Source organism: Prionailurus bengalensis, chromosome B4, assembly GCF_016509475.1.
Source record: "Prionailurus bengalensis isolate Pbe53 chromosome B4, Fcat_Pben_1.1_paternal_pri, whole genome shotgun sequence".
NCBI classification, from domain to species: Eukaryota; Metazoa; Chordata; class Mammalia; order Carnivora; family Felidae; genus Prionailurus; species Prionailurus bengalensis.
This window is the reverse complement of record NC_057358.1, coordinates 13635643-13658061: the sequence shown is the minus strand read 5'-3', so window position 1 is coordinate 13658061 and position 22419 is coordinate 13635643. Positions and strand designations below refer to the sequence as shown.

The following is a 22419-nucleotide window of genomic DNA, read 5'->3' as shown; positions in this document are numbered from 1 at the left end:
GTGGGACCCATAACATAAGCCTCACTGGCCACCAGAGCCAGTCAATGTAGAGGTATTCCATGCCAGCAGCCTTTTAATCAGGGTGCCAGACAGGGGTATGAACTCTTTTCTGGGTGACATCGATTATAACAGTTCCACAGGACCAAGAATGTAAGCTGTCCTGGCCTCCAGAGTCACACAGTCAAGGTATGTCCTCTGGGCTTATTTCTTTATTTTCTTTCAATTCATCACTCCCATCCCATGCCTTACTTCCTTTCTCCACCAAGCTTACCAGGGTTATAATCACAATCATTGCTTTACATATATCCTTAATTCCTTTGATCTTTGCCCAGCAATCTCCTGGCAAACACTGATTAAATCTATCTCTGGCCATCTCTGTCCCTGCCCCTGAACTTCTAAGTGTGGTTGGAGGCCCCCAATTATGAAGGCTGTCTCACATTAGCTGCATGACTATCAACCTTAGGAAGCCCTCATTGCACCTGGCAGTTCTACCTCATTCCCCAATCAATTAACTCTTCTATTTACAGAGAAGACCAGTTCACATCTTCTGTCCTTTCTTAAAATTTCAGCACCTGCCCTGTTCTTCCTCTTAGCTCATGACCTTGATTCCAATTGAGAAACCAAACACAGTAACGAGAGAACATCCTTGACCAGATTCCCACCAAATTTGCCACCCTTCTTGGTTTTGGACCCAAGACAGTTTGTTTTCTCTTTTGTTACAAATGACGAACATCATGCTTATCCCATCTCACCTACTCCAGGACTTAGCTCCATACCCTCCTTTCTCCTGCATCCTTGGGTTCCTCTCCACTTTTGGGTCATTTCCATTAACACAAAAATAGGCTGGTTTAGAAATAAATTTTAGTTGTGATGAAGTACACACAACATAAAATGTGCCATTTTTTGTGGGCTGAATTGTGTCCTCCCAAATCCACAGGTCAAAGCCCTGACCCCCAAAACCTCAAATGTAACTGTATTTGAAGAAAGGCTTTACAACAGGTGATTAAGTTAAAATGGGGTCATCAGGGTGGGCCCTAATCCAGTCTGACAGGTGTCCTTATGAGAAGAGAAAATCAAGACACGGATGCCCACAGAGAGAGAAGATGTGAATGTACAGAGAGAAGGTGGCTATCTGCCAACCATGGAGGAGAGGACTCAGAGGAAACCCAACATGCTTCCACCTTGATCTTGGACTTCTAGCCTCCAGAAACATCAGAAAACAAATGACTACTGTTTAAGCCCTCCAGGTCTGTGGTAATTAGTTACGCAGCTCCAGAAAACTAATACACCATCTTACTAATTTTTAAGTGAGTGGTTCTGTGGCAGTAAGTCCATTCATATTGTTGTACAACCACAACCACCTTTCATCTCCAGAACTATATTCATTTTGAAAACTCAACTTCTGTACCCACGGAACAATAACTGTTTCAAATCCTCCCCTTTGCTCCAAAGAGATAATAGATTCTATACTTTGAACTAAAATTTAAGCTGTAAATAGCTTTGGGAACAAGGATTGAAGGATTGATGTGGCATGTTTTATTCTATGAAGTTTGCATTTTCTAACTGAATACATTTACTACTTTTGTTAAAATATGATATGTTAACCAGAGTAATCTGAGCAGGTAAACTGTAGCCTAATTTTGCTTGCTGTTTTCCCTTTTTATCTCTCTGAATTTCAAAGAAACCTAATACATGTTTTATTATTATTATTATTATTATTATTATTTAATTTTTTTAATGTTTACTTATTTTTGACAGAGAGAGAGACAGAGCATGAGTGGGGGTTGGGGGGCAGAGACAGAGGGAGACACAGAATCCAAAGCAGGCTCCAGGCTCTGAGCTGTCAGCACAGAGCCTGACTTGGGGCTTGAACTCACAGACCGTGAGATCATGACCTGAGCCGAAGTTGGACGCTCAACCGACTGAGCCACCCAGGTGCCCCCAATGTTTTATTATTTTTAATAAAAAGACCATATTTTCAAAACCTAGAATTTGAGTCACATTTTAAAAAAAGCATTATCAGCTAACAGAATCTTGTATTACAATCTTCTGCTTACTGCATCTTCCTTAGCCAGGGAGTCCTGTGATTACTGTTAAGAAGAAATATAGGGTACCTGGGTGGGTCAGTCGGTTGAGCATCTGACTTTGCCTTAGGTCATGATCTCACAGTTTGTGGGTTAGGGCCCAGTGTTGGGCTCTGTGCTGATGACTCAGAGCCTGCTTTGGATTCTGTGTCTCTTTCTCTGCCCCCCTCCCCTTTCTCTCTCTCTCTCTCTCTCTCAAAAATAAATAAACATTAAAAAAATTTTTAAAAAGAAGAAATAAAATTCACTCTTTCAGGAGAAGACTTGACAATTTCAAGAACCATGAAAATATTTCTATTATTTGTGCTACTTTCTTAGTAGGTTAATAGAAAATACAGGGAAAAAGCTGTATTCATGGAAATTCTCCAGTATGTTTATTATAGTGAAAAACAGAAAGTAGTCATACAACATAGAACAGATAGCTACTGAACATAATGTGAAGACTTTGTAGCAGTATGAAATGCTTATGCTATAATCAGTGAAGAATATAGGATTATTAAATTATATATAGACTATGATGTAGGAAAACATATTCAAATAAAAAGACTAGAAATTATATTAGTCTTAGTGTGGTGAAGTTATAAAAATTTTCAATATTTCCCTAGATTGTGTAACATTAAATGCATAATCAATAATTTAAAAATTTACTAAAAATAACTAATTCTTTTCTTTAATGTTTTAAAAATGTTTATTTATTTTTGAGAGATACAGAATGTGGGCAGAGAGGGGCAGAGAGAGAGGGAGACACAGAATCTGAAGCAGGTTCCAGGCTCTGAGCTGTCAGCACAGAGCTTGACTTGCGGCTCAAACCCATGAACTGTGAGATCATGACCCCAGCCGAAGGTGGATGCTTAACCCAGGCACCTCAAAATAACTAATTCTTTAAGAAAGTGGGAAGCTTTAAGAAGCAAAGGCGCTGTTATAAATTATGTAGCAAAACCACTGTACTTATGAATGGGGGGTTTTCATGGCATTACTTTGAGTGATTCTGTTAACATTTTAAGCAACATATGCTGCAAAGGAATAGGAACTATTTAAGAAACTTTAGTGACCTATCCTATGTTTGATGTGTTTTGGTTCTAAGTATTTCCGAATATTCTCTAATATTGCATGTGAAAATGCAAATATATATTTAAAACTTAAAAATACAAACTTTAAGTTTATATATAAAATATATATGTACTAACATACTTAAAAATATGTATATATATTTAAAATTAGGTTGGTGTTTCAGGATCAGAGAACAGAGTGCTTCTCCACATTATCTACTAAAGACTTTAAGATTTTTTGAATTTTGAGTACAAGTTCTTGGCATGGATGAGAATAAAGCTAGAGGTTGCCAGCCTTCTTTTGATTGTATTATTCCTTACCTTCTTAAATAATAGTTTTAAGTACATGGAATTATTTACGATCTTGGTCACAATAGGTGACATCTGAAATTAGGTCTGTTATTGTACGAACAAAGATAAATTGCTCTAAGCTAACTGATGTGATGACCAAAATCTAGAAAGTCTAAACCAATGGAACACTCTATGTGTGAGTTTCAGACACAAAAGAAATATATTTAAATCCTGGATACCCAAGACAGTTTTAGAAGGTGCATTACCACTAAGTACCTCAAAGTATAAGATTTTGAGTTCATTCACTTATGGGAATGGGTCAAGAACTTTTAGATGGTGGTAGGAAGTGGCCAGTAGAGAGTGAGAAGAAACGAGGAGTGGTGGGGGTAGGAGAACGTGGATAGAGCGATACGTTTGAGGAAACAGATCAGCACAAGTGAAGGGGTTGGTACGGGGCACCGTTACATCATCAAAGACAGAATAATAAAAGGATGGGTGGCATTTTGATTTACTTAGTACGTAAAGCAAGTTGATTAATTTCTCTTTTTTTAGCTTTTAAAAAATTTTAGCTTCTTAAACATTCATGCCTATTTTTTCTACATTAGTGACAATTTATGACATAAAGCAATGTTTAGTTATGCCTGACAGAAATGACTGTATGTACTAGAATGTTCATGGCATCACTATTTGTAAAAACCCAAACTGGGAGCTACCCAAATTCCCAGTAAAATAGATATTTTATTGTATTGACAGTCCAGGGTACTCACAACCTATGATTACAATATGGATGAATCCAACAGCATGATGTTGAGTGAAATAAGCCAGACTATACAATTACATTTACATACAGTTTAAAAAAACACAACCCCACATCTATGCTGCTGGAGTTCAGACAATTGTTTAACTTTGGGGAGTGGTAATAAAAAGAAGAGGGCACAAGGGGATCTTCTGGGACATTAGTAATATTTTTTGATCTGGGTGCCAGTTACAAGGATTTGTGTAATTTATAAAAATAGATTACACTGTACATTTATGATATATACCTTTCCTATATGTTTTTGTTATGCTTTGTAAACATTAAAAAAATTTTTTTTTCAACGTTTATTTATTTTTGGGACAGAGAGAGACAGAGCATGAATGGGGGAGGGGCAGAGAGAGAGGGAGACACAGAATCGGAAACAGGCTCCAGGCTCTGAGCCATCAGCCCAGAGCCTGACGCGGGGCTCGAACTCATGGACCGGGAGATCGTGACCTGGCTGAAGTCGGACGCTTAACCGACTGCGCCACCCAGGCACCCCTGTAAACATTAAAAAAAAAATTTTTTTTTAACGTTTATTTATTTTTGGGACAGAGAGAGACAGCATGAACGGGGGAGGGGCAGAGAGAGAGGGAGACACAGAATCGGAAACAGGCTCCAGGCTCTGAGCCATCAGCCCAGAGCCTGACGCGGGGCTCGAAGACGTGGGGCTTGAACTCACGGACTGCGAGATGGTGACCTGGCTGAAGTCGGACGCTTAACCGACTGCGCCACCCAGGCGCCCCTAAACATTTTTAAATTAAAAAAATTTAATTGGAGTATTGGCCCTGAGTCAGAGATCTTCAGTTTTTATGATCTTCTTGTAAAGCCTGATCGACATTACAAGAAAAAGAGATCATAAACCAATAGCCTTCATGAACAGAGACAAAAAACCCTGGCAAAATTCTAGCAAACCAAATTTAGCAGATTATAAAATTGGTAACACATCTCGACCACTTGGGGTTTATTCCAGGAATGCAAGGTTAATTTCCCATTCAAAAGCCGACATTATTCACCATATTAGACTAGAAAAGAACCATTAGATCATTTAGTACATTGAAAAAAAAAAGATTTGACAAAATTCAACACAGATTTATGATAAAAACTCCCAGAAAACCAGGAATAGAAGGGAACTTCCTCATTTTGATAGAAAACCTACAGCTAACATGATATAATATGGAATGAGTCTGGATGCATACCCTCCAGATTAGTAACAGGACAAAAATATCCATTTTGACACTTTAATTCAACATTATACTATAGTTCCTAGCCAGAGCAATTAGGAGTAAGGGGCAGGAAAAGACATATCAATTGGAGAGAAAGAAGTAAAACTTTTTATTCACAGGTGACATGATCATTTAAGTATAAAACCCTATGGAATCAGCAAAAATACCTACCAGAACTAATACATAAATTTAGCAAGGTCACAAGGTACAAGGTTAATAAGCAAAAATCAGTCACAGTGCTGTGGGCTGGAAATAAACAATTGCAAGTTGACATTTAAAAAATATTTACAGTAGCCCCTCAAAAATATGTAAGACATGGGATAAATTTAACAGAATATGTGCAAGATTGGTGTGTTTAAAACTATAAATATTGTTGAAAGAAATGAAATAAGACCTAAATAAATGGAGACACATTGTCATGGTTGGAAAGCTCAATTTTATTAAGATGTTAATTTTCCCCGTATTAGATCTCTACAGCTGCTATAACAAATTACCACAGACTTTGTGGCTTAAAAGTTCTCTCACAATTCTGGGGGCTGAAAGTCTGAAATCTATCCCTGGGATGAAAGCAAGGTGTTAGCAGGACCACACTCTCTCCAGAGTCTGTAGGGAAATCACTGCTTGCTTCTCATAGGTTCTGGTCGCTGCTGTAATCCCTAGGTTTGTGGCTCCATCACTTTAATCTCAGTCTCCCCGCCTCTCTTCTGTCTACAGTCTTCCCTTGTCTTCCTCTTATAAGGATACATGCGATTGCTTTTAGGGCCCATCTAGATAGTGCAGGATAATCTCCCCATCTCAAGATCCTTAATCATATGTGCCATATCAAAGTGCCATAAAAAGCATCATTTACAGGTTCTTTGGGAGGCCATTATTTAGCCTACTGTATTCCCCAAATCTATTGATTCAGTACAGTTCCAATCAGTGTCTTGGTAGAATTTTTTGGTAGAAATGGACAAATGGATGGTATATTTATATTCGATTGTGACGGAGGGAGAATAGACAAAATAATTTTTAAAAATGTTTTTTAATATTTGTTTTTGAGAGAGAGTGAGCAAGCATGAGTGGGAGAAGGACACAGAGAGAGACACACACAGAATTTGAAGCAGACTCCAGGCTCTGACTGTCAGCACAGTGCCCAACCTGGGGCTCAAACCCATGAACTGTGAGATCATGACCTGAGCTCAACTGACTGAGCCACCCAGGCACCCCCAAAAAATCATTTTGAAAATAAAGAACAGAGTTGGACAAGTCACACTACCTGATTTCAAGACTTACTACAAGGCTACAGTAAACAAAACCGTGTAGTATTGGCATAAATTTAGACACACAGATCAATGGAACAGAACTGAATCCAGAAATAGACAAACATGTATAATTAATGGTTTTTCCACAAAAAGTCTGAAATAATTCAATGGAGAAAGAATAGTCTTTACAATAAACTGTGCTGGCACATTTAGTTACCCACATGGAAAAAATAAACATTAACTGATGGTATCTCCAAACAATGAATTATTAGTATTAAAAAGGAAACAAAATACTGAAATTAACAACGTGGGTGAATCTCAAAAGCTAAATGAAAGAAGACAAGTACAAAAGGCTATATTCAGATGAGTCTATTCATGTGAAATTCTAGAAAAGTCAATATTATACACAGAGAATATCAGTGGTTGCCAGAGTTGAAGGACAGGATGAGGAGACTGACAAGGGTTGTAGGGAAATTTTAGGGTCACTGGTGACACCATGTCTTGACTATGGTGGTGGTTACATCACTTCAGCCATTTACTATCAACAAAACCAACACTTGAAATTAGCAAATTTTACTGTATGTAAATTGTTACTCAAGAAAACTGGTTTTTAAGGAACTGTCACAGCTTGGATGATACATTGCATGGTTATCCATAAATTCATCTCTTTTTTGGGGAAATGGATTCAGACAGTTGATTCCTACTTGTCACATGGGGATTCTTGTCTGGCATAGACTAAAGTCTTTTGTTTATTCCTATTACTCCCATTAGAGTAATTTAAAAAAGATTCTATTAGTAGACTATAATTTGATAAATTCTATAGAAGCAGTTAAAGGGAAAGTGACTGGAAAGCAGTTCTCAGGACTAGGTATTTATATACCTACTTTTGCCTTAAACTACCATAATCATTAGACCAGATGATAGGGCTGCCTGTTCTTCATTTCACGTTACTTTAGGCTCAGTTTTCATGATGCCTTCTATTTTTGAAGCTGTCCTTATTTATTCAGTGCTTTCCCAGAGCCTTCGGGATAAACCTCAGATTTTCAGTGACGGAAGACCAACTTCATCCATACGCCGCTTACTGTTAGAGCATTAGTTCTCACCTGTCCCACCTTTCAGCCATTTGAAGGGTTGGCCTTGCCCTAGGGAAACTTTGCTTTCTCCTGCTTCAAGACCTCACCATGTGCTCCACGTCTACCTGGAATGTCCTTTTTTCCTTCCCCCAATTTCCCTCTTTTCCCATATAATTCATCCTACTCATCTTTCAGGATTTAGTAATGTCACCTGCTCCTGGAAGCCTGACCTCTCAGGGTTATAGTAGATGTTTCTCTTGGGTGACACTTCTGTGACACTCTTCATGCCCCCAAGATCTGAAAACACCATTTGAGCCCCAGGTATAGCCTTCCCCAAAGCCGGTTCTAATACTCCCTTATGTGAAACAACAAATGTCTTACTTTGCTAAAACCATTTTATCTTGAGTTGTCTTTCTCATGCTACTAAGCCATCACGACTGATGCTTATGAAAACTGATACAATGACCTTCCAATATGCAGGGCAAAACACATTTACAAAGGCAGTGGAGAACAGGACTTTGAAATACAGTAATGTGAACAGGGAGGAAATTTAATAGATGCTGGTTGCATCCACTTACAGTCTCTGTTAGCTAGCCTCAGGCTAGCCTAAGAGGCTTGAAGCCTCCTGAATTTGCCTCTGGTTAGTCCAATTAACTCAGGTGGAAGAAGAAAAAGCCAAGGATATCAAGACTCAAACAAAGCAAAAGGGCTTCTATTACTGTGTTCTGAGCTCCACTAGTAAAGGTGATATGATCTTGAAAAGCAGACTTTATCAGTTGACAGCCTGTTCCTAAAGACAGGGGGAAGCTGGGAACCTCCAAGGTAAAGCTTCACCGAGAAAGAGCTCCTGGATGAACTCACAACTACCCCTGACAAGGCACTCTCAGTGATCCTACACCCAGGGCAGGTCGGTTGCTGTATCTGAATCATTTCTTAAGCATCTTAATCGATGCACATCATAATGCCCAAACTCCTTATGTATTACAACAATGGAGAGGTGGTATGTTTACAGATCAGGGATTTGTATATCATTTATTAATTAAAATTATTTAATAATGGACCTTACCTCATTGATCTCTGACAGAGAAACCCTTCCAGAATGGTCCCATAGCAGAAATAGGTCTAGATTTTTATTTTCCACCTGAAGAAATGAAAGCCAAGACAGACTTCATCATTTGTTCATGGTCACGTAGTTGTACAATGACAGAATTGGGACAAGATGAGACACAGCCCACCATCATCTGACATGTACCCAAACACACCTGTTTTATCCCTCATTGGCCTAGTAAGAGGAAACAAGGTCATACAAAGATGTGATCTTCCAACCAGCAAATGACAGTCTATTGGGAAATCTTAAAAGCATGGTTGGTTCCCTCTCGATTTGCAGTTTTCTGCTCCTTGATTCTTTCCAATTGGTAGCAGGCACAGCCTGGTTGTCTCAGTTCTGTCAACAGCTTGCTGTCTTTCAGCTATGCTCTCAGATATCAGACGACACATGGGATAGTAAAAGTAACATCTCATTAAAGAAAGGGTGAGGATAACTGTGATATATTAAATTTTATTAACTTCTGCTTGCAAGTTGTTTAAAAAATTTTAATTTACTGGTTATTTATGGGTAAATGTAAAAAGGCATTTTATTATGATCTGATCAGTTGTTGAAAAAATTTTTGTTTTAGTTGTTGAAATTTTCAATGTGTTATCAGCCCATTTTCTGTAAATGAAGTACATGAATGACAGTTTGCTCTTTGAAGCAAAGGATTCTGTAAGAGTCTATGTCAGCATCGATGCTCATTGTATAGCATTGATGAGGTACATTCGAGACCTAGGAGATGATATGGTTTAAAAAGGAATCCTTGAAATCATTTGTTTATTTTTTTCAAATATTGTGATCCAAAAGTGCAATACAAAGACTGTCGGGAAAGTTGTGGGTTTCACTAAATCAAAAGTTTTCTGTGTGATGGAAATTAAAATTCATGATCTCCCTTGCAATTGACATAAACATGTTGTATTTGTTTTCTAGGGCTGCCATTGCAAAGTGCTACAAACTCAAAGTTTAAATACAACAGAAGTGTGTTGTCTCACAGTACTGGAGGCTGAAGTCCAAAATCAAGGTGTTGGCAGGGCCATGCTCCCTCTGAAAAGTTTTGGGGGAGAATCCTTCCTTGCCTCTCCTAGCTTCTGGCATTTTCTGGCAATCCTTGGTGTTCCTTGGTTTGTAGACACATTGCTATCTCTACCTCTCTGGTCACATGACATTTCCCCTGTGTGTCTGTGTCTCTTCTCTTTTTTCTTTTTACAGACACAGGTCATATCGGATTAAGGGACAACTCTACTCCAGTATGACCTCATCTTCACTAATTACATCTGCAGTAACCTCATTTCCAAATAAGGTTGCTTTCTGAGGTACTGGGAGTTAGGCCTTCAACATATCTTTTTGGAGGACACAATTCAACCCACAAAACATATAAATGAAATTAAAATTTGTGATTTTTTTTCCTGACTCATGTAAACATACTCTCCATTTGTTCCCTGGTATAATTCTCTATGCTTCTTGCTCTATTGTGGGTTCCAGGAGGCTGAGCTCTGTAAATTTCTGTATTTTGGCTTTTGGTTGGGTTTGGTCGATGGGAAGAAGCACCAGGGGAGATCAGAAGGCAGGAGAGGGAGAGGTTGGGTATTTGTTTTCCCCATGCCCTGTTTGTATCGCTGCAGTTTTGGCAGGGGGTTCATTTCCCCACAACGACAGCTCCTGGCAGGCAACCCTGCATCTGGGGTTCCATCCCTCTGTGGGTCTGTGGTACCCTCCTCTTGACTTTTCAGACCCATGGCTTGGGATGCCTCTCCTTATTGGTTCCTTTAGACTTGCCCAAATCCCTGTACATAGTCCCTCATTAACTCTTTTAATGTAAGATTTTGGGTGTTCCATCTGTTGCCTGCTAAGACCTTGAATGACATAATACCCAAATTTATTGCCTTAGGGAAATGTAAATGTGGTGGTGGACAATCCCTCCCTTTGGAGAATTATGGTCCTTTGCTGAAGAGCAATTCGGAGTCCACTGGTATTCCTGCAGTGATTTTCTATTTCCCTCATTTCTATCTTTATTAATTTATATTTTCTGAAAGGAAGAGTTATCCCTTATCCCCAACTTATTTACTCAATTACTTATTTATATCATATGCTCTCAGGCATATTAATTCTGTTCTTTGGCTTATAAGCCAATATTATTGTTATTTATTTTGTTGATTAGTTTGTTCCAGCTTTAGGCATTGGAAGTTCTTTCAGGTTGAATTTTGTGTCCTTTTAACATGTCACCATTAAAAAAATTTTTTTATAATGTGTGTTTATTTTTGAGAGAGAAAGCATGCGGGGAGGGGCAGAGAGAGAGGGAGACAGAGGATCCAAAGCAGGCTCTGCGCTGACAGCAGAGAGCCCGATGCAGGGCTCAAACTCATGAACCGTGATAACATGACCTGAGCTGAAGCCAGCTGCGTAACCGACTGAGTCACCCAGGAGACCCTAACATGCCACCATTTTTTAAGTACATCTGTACTTTCTGGCATCATAAGGTACTTGAAACTAATCAGATTATTTTATTTGTCCTGACCACTCTAAAAGCCCTGTTTCCTTTCATTGGAGAATGGGTATTTGGAAACCAGGATGTTGGAATTAGGTGTGCACACTGCCACCAGGTGTCACTGCTTCTAGGTCCTCTCCTGGCAGAGCTAAGAAATGTATGTATTTATACTAATGTATACTATATACACACAAGGGTTAATATAAACACACATATATACATTTATTTCTCTGTGTGTATTCAATATAATATTATATACTGAATTTATATATTGAGATCGAATTGGGAGGAGGTGGGGTAAGGAATTAGATACCACCTCAAATGTATTCTAGTGAAGGTAGCCAAAGGCATCATACTTTTTTTTTTTTAATTTTTAATTTTTATTTAAAAAACAAAATTTTTTTTTCAACGTTTATTTATTTTTGGGACAGAGAGAGACAGAGCATGAACGGGGGAGGGGCAGAGAGAGAGGGAGACACAGAATCGGAAACAGGCTCCAGGCTCCGAGCCATCAGCCCAGAGCCTGACGCGGGGCTCGAACTCATGGACCGCGAGATCATGACCTGGCTGAAGTCGGACGCTTAACCGACTGCGCCACCCAGGCGCCCCAAGGCATCATACTTTTAACATGAGAAGTGATTTTAATATCCAATAAAATCGTACTATAAACAAGAAATATATTAAGGAACAAAGAGGGATGTTATATCTTGACAAAAGGAACAAACAGAGCAATAAGATATAATTGTCATGAACATATAGACACCTAAAAAATACCCTAAAAGTATAATAAGCAAGTGATAGTACACTTGGGGGAGATAGTACACATAGGGAGAAATATTTAAGTCAACACATGTAATTAAAAGTTTTAATATCATTAAAAGATATTGATAAATATGATTTATAAATATGATATGTAAATATAAATATGATAAATATGATTTAATATCATTAAAAGAAATTGATAAAACAAGCAGACTAAAAGTAAGGAAAGATACAGATCAGAATAATGAAATTAAGAAACTTAAACTATTAGGTGGTATTACATTTACTACAGACCTAGTATAAAATAACACAGACTTTGGGGCACCTGGGTCCCTCAGTCAGTTGAGCATCTGACTTTGGCTTAGGTCCTGATCTCACAGTTCATGAGTTTGAGCCCCACATCGGGTTTGCTGATGTCAGCCCAGAGCCTGTTTGGGATTCTCTGTCTCCCTCTCTCACTGCCCCCCACCCCCACTCCCTGCCCCTGCTCTCTCTCTCAAAAATAAACAAATTAAAAACAAAAGCAACAACACAGACTTACTGTCTTGTAGTTCTAGAGGCCGCAAGTCTAAAATGAGTTTTAGGAAGTTGAAGCCAAGATGTCTTCAATCTTCTTCCCTTTAGATTCTTGAGGGGGAGTATCTGCCCCGTGTGTCCTCCAGCCTCTGCTTCCATTGTCACATGCCATCCCCCTCTTCTGTACTCAAATCTCCCTGGGCCCCCCTCTCAGAAGGACACTTGCGATTGCATGTAGGGCCCACCCAAACTGTCCGGGATAACCTCCCCATGTCAAGGTCCTTAATTAATCACATTAGCGAAGTCCCTTTTTGCCATATAAAGTAATAGTCACAGGCTCTGGGGAGAGGACATGGATTTCTTTGTGGCCATTATTCAGCCTAACATAGACACAGAATTAAAGCTCGACACCAAGCAGGGGCGCCCGGGTGGTTCAGTCGGTTGAGCGTCTGACTTCAGCTCAGGTTGTAATCTCACAGTTGGGGAGTTTGAGCCCCACATCGGACTCTGCTGTCACTGTGAGCCTGCTTTGGATCCTCTGTCCCCCCCTCTCTCTGTACCTCGCCTGTTCATGAGCTCTCTCTCTCTCAAAAATAAAAATAAACATTAAAAAAGAAAAAACCAGGAAACTTGACACCAAGCAGAGAATACACTCCTTTCCCAAGTACACAGAGTAGATACAAAAGCAAACACATACTAGACCTAAAATGAAACTTCAATAGATTCCAAAGAACCAATATCATATAAATCTTGTGCTCTGATTATTACAGAAAAAACCCGTTAGAAATTAGTAATAAACAGATATTTAAAACAAACACCCCATGTCTAGGAAATTATTAAATACTGAAAAAACTGTATGTCAAAAAATTTTTGGCTGCATCTAAAACAATAGAGTAGTGCTGTTCCATTCTGTGATGATGGAAATGTTCCATATGTGCTCTGTTCAATATGGCAGCTACTAACTCCATGTCACTCTCCAGTATTTGAAATGTGGTTAGTGTGACAAAGAAATTGAAATTTTAAACTAGTTTTAATTTTAACGAACTTAAAGTTAAATAGCTACATGTGGAGAGTGGCTGCGAAATTGTATAGCACACAGAAAGAGAAATTGTGCCTTTAAATGTTCTTATAAGAAAATTTTAGGGGCGCCTGGGTGGCTCAGTTGGTTGAACGCCCGACTTCGGCTCAGTTCACAATCTTGCAGTTCATGGGTTCCAGCCCCGCATCGGGCTCTGTGCTGACAGCTCAGAGCCTGGAGCCTGCTTCCGATTCTGTGTCTCCCTCTCTCTCTGTCCCTGTCCCACTTGTGCTCTGTCTCTCTGTCTCTCAAAAATGAATAAATGTTAAAAAAAATTAAAAAAAAAAAAGAAAATTTTAAAAAGGTTGAAAAAAAGGGGCTAAAGAAGGGTTGAGAAAAAGCAAAGCCCTTATCTCATAGAGGTAAGGGCAAAATCAACAATAAAAGAGAATATAAATGAAACAAAAAATGAATTATTTGAATAGATTAATAAGATGGAAGGAACTCTGGCAAAACTAATTAAGAATGAAAGAGGATATGAATAAATAAAATACAAGATTACAGGTATAACAGCCAGAGAGCCACAGGGGCGGTGGAGGCCACTGTTAATAATGCGGGCTAGAGTGCCTTTACTCAGGCTGGGTGTGGTAGTATGTCCATGGGATGTGGATGCCATGTTAGCATTCTTTTTTTTTTTTTTTAATGTTTATTTATTTTTGAGAGAGAAGGAGCTGTCGGCACAGAGCCCCACGCGTGGCTGGAACACACAAACTGTGAGATCATAACCTGAGCCTAAGTCAGATGCTCAACAGACTGAGCCACCCAGGTGTCCCATTTTAGCATTATTTCTACCTGCATAGGCTTAAAATATGATTTTCTGGCTTTCTTGAAGATTCCCTGAGATACCAATATCTTATTATTTTAATGCAGGTTTATTAAGGTATAATTTACATGCAATAAAATTTCTTCTTTTCAAATATAGTTCTATGAGTTTTGACAAATGGAAAACCATTGGCCACCATCTTGGAATATTCCAGATGGTGCAATTACAAGATGGAGACAAACCGGTGTCATTGAGTCCTCACTTGGAGAAGAGCTGTCCAGAAGAGTTACATTGGACTGTGGCAAGAAAGAGAAAGCAACCTTTATTGGATTAAACTCTTGATTTTTTAAAGTTTATACATTTCTGCAAAGTAGTGTAGCCTCATCTAATTAATTCATTGCTCCCCTTCATTTTACAGGCTTTGCCTGAGCTTTAACTTTCCCTCAGTCCTAACGTGTCACTCGTTTCCCTCTCTGAGGCCTTTCTATACACTTGGGAGTGTATTCCTTATATCTCTCATGTGAATATGACTTGCTTATTTCTTATGAAGCCATGTTGGAGGCAGGCATGTAATTTAGAAGTAAATTTCAAGCTAAGGTTGTCATTACTTAAGTACTCTATACACCACTGAACCTTCTGAAAGTTAAAATTTCAGTTTCCACTCTCTTAAGAAATAAGTCAGCAACAATAAGAAGAGTAAAAATGTTATTTCAATTTTATAGCAACACCCCTCCCAACCCTGACACACACACAAATGAAATTGTCAACATTGTGTGGTATTTACCGGTAGGGAACTTCCAAGCCCTGATTCTTGCTCTACATTCCGGCATGAGTCTCAATGCTTGTTCCCATTGGTTTTCAATTCATCAGGCATCTGGTCCCAGGGAGGGGTTTATAGGACATTTTGAATTCACAACTGTGTCCAAGTTTATAGGGTAGGAGGCAGAAAGTTTCACGTGTTGATGACCAGAGATCTGAAAGATGTTAGTCTAAGCTGCAGCTCAAGCTAAGGTCATCCTTCATGACATTTATAGAGCGTTATTACTAAGTATAATATCGGTGAGACCAGAGTGCACCAGAAACAGAACCAGTGTAATTTAATGTGAGATGTGTCTTTCTGTACAATCAAGTGCTTGTCTCTTATGGAGCCAAATGTAAACATTGAGCCTGAGAGATAGAAGATTTTACGCTTTCTATTTTCTCTCAACTATCAGTCTCGGAGTTTTTGTGTGACATAGAGGTGAATAACAAGCCACATGTAATCTTTATTTCTTGGGCTCTAAGAATAGGGTAACAATAGTATCCACATAATAATATTTCTCTGTACCCCTACCACCCATTATATAGCAACCCCAACCTTCTCCCCTCCCTCAAATTGTTCTCTAACTGTTCCAAGAGCTGTTGGGAGTGCATATAAATAATGTTATGTGCTACCACCTTCAGGACCAAGGCACTCATCCCCCCCACATCAGGAGTGCTGGTGGCCTACAGTTCTCAGATGAGTCCCTTTCCCAGAAGTGCCCTCTGCCAAAGAGCTGCCCTGTCCAAAGCCCTGCCCCCTTTCTGGGAGCAGCCTGGATTCAGTAGCTGGTCACACAGGGGGATCACCTATTCCCAGCAGGAATCAATCCCAAGAGCACTCCTTGATAAGCTTTCCACACATCAAACTCCAGTTCAGAGTCGGCTTGCCAAGGAATGCAGTAGTTCAGGAAACAGACTCTGGAATTGAATTTTGATGGCGGGTCACCTACCAATTAGGCAATAGCTGCATAATTGGTGACGGTGGAGTGGTGATAACCCCTGGTGTGCAGCAGTATTACCATTGCTAAACTTTTTACTAGCCCGGAATAGGGACCAGAGCTAGTGATGGGACGGCACTGGAGGGAGGTATGAGTGCAATGTTTTAGGCAATTTGAAAAGCGGGCATTATTAATGATAAGGAATACTGAATTAGGTAGCTAATGCTAGAGAAAATCAATGAGTTGGAGAAAGACAATGACAGGCTGATAGTAATTCATTTTTTCTTTTTTCTTCCCTCCTTTTATTCTTCCTTTCTTTCTGGTAATTTCTTATCCATTATTTTCAGTGTTCTCTCTTTCTGGAATTTCTATTCACCAGATACTGAACTTTATGGGTTGATCTCATTTTTTTTCTGTCTTCCCTCTTCATTTCCACACCTTCCTCTTTCCCTAGACTCAACTCCACAAACATTCTGATTCAATTCCTCCAGAAAGTAAGTTAGTCTTCCCTGGGGGCGGCCACAGGGAGGTGGGGGGAGAGCAACAACGTGGCTGCCTGGACTAGAGAAAGGACATGGTGTCTAAGTGCTCTTTAACACATTTCCAAATAATCCCCCACTCCTAACCTCCAGATTGTTTTGTGCCCCTGGTTTCTAAGCCTTTGAGAGGGTTGGGAAGTGTGGTAGAGGAGAGGTGGATAACGGCTTAATGGAGATCAGCTGGTTGACCATCCTGTATCCCTTAACGTGTGGGTTTCTGTGTCAGCTCAGACAATGATCACTCTCCTTCCAGTTTCCTCTAATATCTCTGATTTTCTGTTCTCCTTTTCTGTCCTTTTTGTCCTTATGGCTTTAAACCCTTTAAATTATTGTTATGGAGGGTGCCTGGGTGGCTCAGTGAGTTGAGTGCCTGCCTCTTGATTTCGGCTCAGGTCACCATCTCACAGTTCATGAGTTCGAGACCTACGTGGGCCTCTGCGCTGACAGTATGAATCCTGCTTGGGATTCTCTCTCCCTTTCCCTCTGCCCCTACCCTGCTTGCTTGCATTCTCACTAAATAAATAAATAAACTTAAAAAAAATTTATTGTAATGGACTGAATGTTTGTGTCCTCCCAAAGCCCTGAATTGCAATCTGATGGTATTGGAGGTGAAGCCTTTGGGAAGTATTTAGGTTTAGGTGAGGTCTTGATGAGATTAGTGTCCTTGAAAAAACAGGAAGAGAGGCCAGATCTCGCTTGTTCCATCTCTCTCTCTCTCTCTCTCTCTCTCTCTCTCTCTCTCTCTGCTAGGTCCTAGGTGAGGACATAGTGAGAAGGCAGCCAGCCTTCTGTAAGCTAAAAACCCAATCGACTGGCACCTTGATCTTGGACTTCCCTGCCTCCAGAACTGTGAGACAATAAATGCCTGCTGTTGAAGCCACAGTCAGGGTATTTTGTTATAGCAGTCAGAGCTAAGACATTGTTTTACTGTTAAATTTTTTTACTGTTATTTTACTATTCTTTAGTTGTTTATAACTTGGACCAAAGCTTTGAACCATATCAGGAAACATATCCACTTTTAATTTCCTTTTTTAAAAAAATGTTTGTTTAAAGAGCACATGCGAGCAGGGGAGGCACAGAGAGGAAGGGAGAGAATCTGCACTGACAGTGCAGAGCCAGAATCAGCCTCGATCTCAGGAACTGTGAGATGATGACCTGAGCCAAAATCCAGAGTCAGACACTTAACCAAGTCAGCCGCCTCGGAGCCCCACTTTAATTTCAAATTCAGTGTCTCTTTAATAAATGAGATCATAAATGATGCTTTACAATCTTTTTTTTTTTTTTTTTTTTTTGGTACAGTGTAAAGATTTTTAGTCTGTAGTCAAACTACCAGGGCATCTGCCCTCCTCATTCCTTTGTCACCACCTGCCTGGGGTATGCGCCATGCAGGGAAACGGGTATGGTTACCACACCTGCCCCCTCAGGGGAGGGGAATTACAAGGGGCTGTAAGTTTTAAGTAAGGAGGGATGTGAGCACGGGATGAACCATTGTCTAGGCGCAGCTACTGAGAAAGAACATAACACATGTGGTTTAGGAAAGAAGCCTTTTTACTCTGAAACTGCGTGGAGTAAAACTTTATAGTTATCTAGCCACTCTCTATGGAAAAGACATCCTAATCACTGTATAGTGAGATGGACTATAGAAGAATACAATTCTATCTGCCTTTATTCACTCACCAGCACTGCCCTCAGTACCCGCTGTCTGTTCTTGTGGCTGCCCCCTGGGGGTGCTGAAAACACCCCTGAGTTGCAGGCTGTGGACCAGGAAGAATGGTGAACCGGGCTGGGAAATGAGCCCATCTGGGGAATCTCTGAATCCATGCAAAGATTAGGGGCCCAATGAAGGAAGCTAAGTAGGAACCTGAGAGATCAGTATTACCTCAGATGTACTGGAAGAAGCTATAATGATATAAATATCATCCTGATGCTTAGAGATTTGCTGGGCATTGAACAGACAATGTCTGCTTTTTTCAGTCTGACACATCTCACCTGTGCTTCTGAGTGGAAGCAGAAAATCTTTTGCTTATGCTCTCTAAGGAAGGTTACTTTGTAATCAGCTGGGATTTCTGTGTGAGGATTAAAAAGAGGGGTAAAAACAATTCTGGAAATGTGAGGGAGGGCCAGTCTTAGTTTGAGGCACATCCTGTGACAGTCAAATCTAGTTTTGCAACAATTAGGGCATTTTCAACAGTCTCAGAAATGTTTGAGAAATTTTTAATGACAACAAGGAAGCGTAACCTCATTTTAAATTCATTTTGATCTTAAAATGAATATGAGGGGGGTGTGTGAAATCAAACAATGACACTGTTATTGGCCTGCTCTAGAACCATGACTACGTTTGTGGGTCTTAGACTGGTTTCCTGCATCTTCCACTCCTCTCTTGCTTAGATCACCCTCCTTCCTTAACACTTAGAAAAAGGTTGACCCCTTCTACTACTTTCAGGGGTTGATACTGGATCCCTGAATTTTGTTGTGACTGTCTTGCTGGGATATGGGCTCTGGCCTGGGGGCGAGGGAAGTCTTCCCCTCAGGGCAGGGGATGTTCCCAGCATCAATCACACTGGGACAGGATGAGCCTAGAAAGGCAGTTGTCAAAGGAGAGACCGGCTCCTTTCTCTCACGGTCTTGTCTCTTGATCCTAGTTTCTAATGTGGTCTAAATGGGCAAGGGGGGTGGGAGGTGAGATGGTCATTACTAGTTGGAGACTGGACAGTAAAGAGGCAGTGAGGAAGTGCTGGGGGACACGGTAGGGATCAGTTAGGGCTTTGGGGCACTGACAATGATGTTACCTATGCAGCCAGTAAAACAAAACAAAACAAAACAAAACAAAACAAAACAAAACACAAAACAAAACAAAACCAATAACAAAAAACAAAAAACAAACCCAGGTTTTTAAGAGGAGCAATTCTCTTTTGTAATCAATAGTCTGCTTAAACGCCACTATATTAGGACTCATCAGAGAAGCGTCCTATCCAATGGGATAGACAAAATCAGATAGATAGGCATAGGAGCAGATTTATTATAGGAATTGGCTCCCACAGATCTGTTGTTTGCAAGGTGGAGAACTGGGGAAGCTGGTGGTGTAATTCAGTCTTCGTCCCAAGGCCCAAGAATCTGGGAGCTAAAGTATAAACCCCAGCTAAATCTCAAAGCCAAGAACCGGGAGCATGGATACCTAAGGGCCGGTGAAGGTGGTTGTCTCACCTCAAGCACTGAGAGCAAATTCACCCTTCCTCTGCCTGTTTGTGCTATTTTGGCCCTGGTGGATTGCCCACCCATTTTGGGGAGGGTGGTCTTTACTCAGTCCCCACTTCAAATGCTAACCAACCTCTTCGAGAGACACCCTCAGAGACACAGCCAGAAATATTGTTTCACCGGCTCTCTGGGCATCCCTTCACCCAGTCGACTCGGCTGAACTGTGGAGGAGAGGCGACAGGTGTGGCTTCTCTGGGGCTGATGTATAAAGGGGAAGGCAGTGCCTCCCAAGGTTGTTGTGGCAGGACAGGGACGAGTGGGATCCCCAAAGGGAAAGTGAATGTCAGCAGACAAGGACGTGGGCTGTAAGAGCAACCATCTTTCCCCACGCAAGTTATTTCATTTCTGGAGGCCAGCAGCTTTCCCTTATTGTACTTAGCATACTTGCTCATATGCCCTACTGGTCTCTGAACTCTAAGAAAGCAAGAATTCTGTCTTGTTTGCTCATATCCCCATAGCAGCCCCTACCTCAGAATCTTCAGTGTCATGGGTTCACAGTAGATATCTTTTGAATAAATGAGTCCTACTCTTAGTGTTTCACCTCTGAGTTCTATATGGACCATGACTAATATTCTTAAGGCATTCTGACAATGGCACCAAATGACTTCATTCGCTCTTAGGTCTTAGATCAGCCGTGTTAGTCTTCTCTTTGGAGAGATCGTTTGGGCCAAACCTTTGACTTATATCTGTGACCCTAGAAATAATTATGTTGGTACCATGTTACTTTGGAATGTTTCTATGTTAGCTTTTTATTTTAAATGGAAAGATTAATATTTGCATATGGTTACAAAAAAGTCAAACAAGAGGACATACCATGAAACGTGTCTTCTTCCCAGTCCAGATGTTTAGGGCTCTCTCTCCAGAGACAGATACTTCTTAGGCATACTTCCATAAATTTTCTATATAAGTATAAACACATATATGTATATATTTATACAGGCATATTTATAGATGTGTGCGCATATTTAACACAATTTGGAACATACAATATAACTTGTTTTTCAATTTGCTTTTATCATTCAAAATAAATCTTGGAGATTTTCCATATTGTCATATGTAAATTAGCCACATTCCTTTCTTTTAAAAAATGTATTGGAAAACTCACATATGATTTAAGTATAAACCATACATAAAGATTTATAATGGAAGAGAATCATCTGCCTCACATCCTCACCTCTATCCCTGTTCCCTTAAAGGCAACCAATTTTTATCTGTTTCTGTCTTTGGTTTTCTGATGCATAGAACCATATTATAAAGGTTTATACTTCTGTTTCTTAATTTATTGACCTGAAATATTATCTATTGAGATTCTGCTATGATAGATGACCATCTATCCCGCTAATATGGTTTTGTCTTTATTTATCAATTCTAGACATTACCATTGATTTGCTAATAGGGCAGGTGAGGATTTAGTTGGTTAGTCCGCCCTATATCTTCCTGATATGGTTCCATCTCTATTTAAATTCTCCTTCTGGTCACCTCTGCAGCTTTAGATATGACATGTAACTCCATTCCTCTTTTTTTTTTATATTTATTTATTTATTTTGAAAGAGAGAGAGGGAGAGAATGAGTGGAAGAGGTACAGAGGGAGAGAGAGAGAATCCCAAGTAGGCTCCACGCTCAGTGCAGAGCCCAATGTGGGGCTCGATCTTATGCACCACGAGGTCATGACCTGTGCCAAAGAAAAGAGCCAGAAGCCCAAATGACCAGGCCACCCAGGCTCCCCAAGTCCATTCCTCTTTGCACCAACCATAGGGAGTCCTTCTGACTTTGAAATATAACAATATTAGCAAACCTATCCTTCTCTCCAACTACATCACCACCTTACAACTTGTTCATTTCTCAAAATCTCCCAGCTCTCCTTTATTTTGCCATTGTCAAGTTGATAATGTTTTTATCCTATTCTGTAATCATAATGAAGTCTTCTGTGATTTGCTGGTACTTGTGGGCCATTTATTGAATAGGACTCTTTCACAGCAAGTGACAGAAAACTCAACTTACGCAAATGAAACAGGAAAGGAAATCCAGGGGGAAATGAAGACTATGCAAAGCTTCATTCAAAAGTATTTTCAGGACCCAGTTTCTTTCTCTCCATCTCTTAAATCCTGCTTTGTGCTGATTCTACCCTGCTTGTCTCCCCTCAAAAAGACAAGATGTTGGCAGCTGCTCCAGTCTTCTACTTTCTCAAGTTGAAATTGAGTTAATCCACTGGAAAGAAGAGGAAGTTTCTTCCAAGTCAAATTTGGGGATTTATTCTGATTGGAACAATATGTTCTCCTGTATATCCTTGAACCCATCACTGTGATCAGGGGCTTGGGGGATGTTGGTCACCTACCTCCCATCGCTAGAGCCAGGCCTAAAGCTCTATCCAAAGGACAGGAGGAGTTCCCCAAAAGGAAATCAGGGTGCTGTTACCAAAAGAAAGGGGG

The 22419-nt window shown here is 40.1% G+C and overlaps 1 long non-coding RNA gene across 1 annotated transcript; it reads right to left on the bottom strand.

Moving 5' to 3' along the window:
• Positions 1-14550: 14550 nt before the first annotated feature.
• LOC122472884 lies at positions 14551-20866 on the bottom strand. Its single transcript, XR_006294543.1, has 2 exons — positions 20804-20866; positions 14551-14753 (listed from the first exon to the last, which is right to left on the bottom strand). It is a non-coding gene; the product is annotated as an uncharacterized LOC122472884 (long non-coding RNA).
• Positions 20867-22419: the final 1553 nt, after the last annotated feature.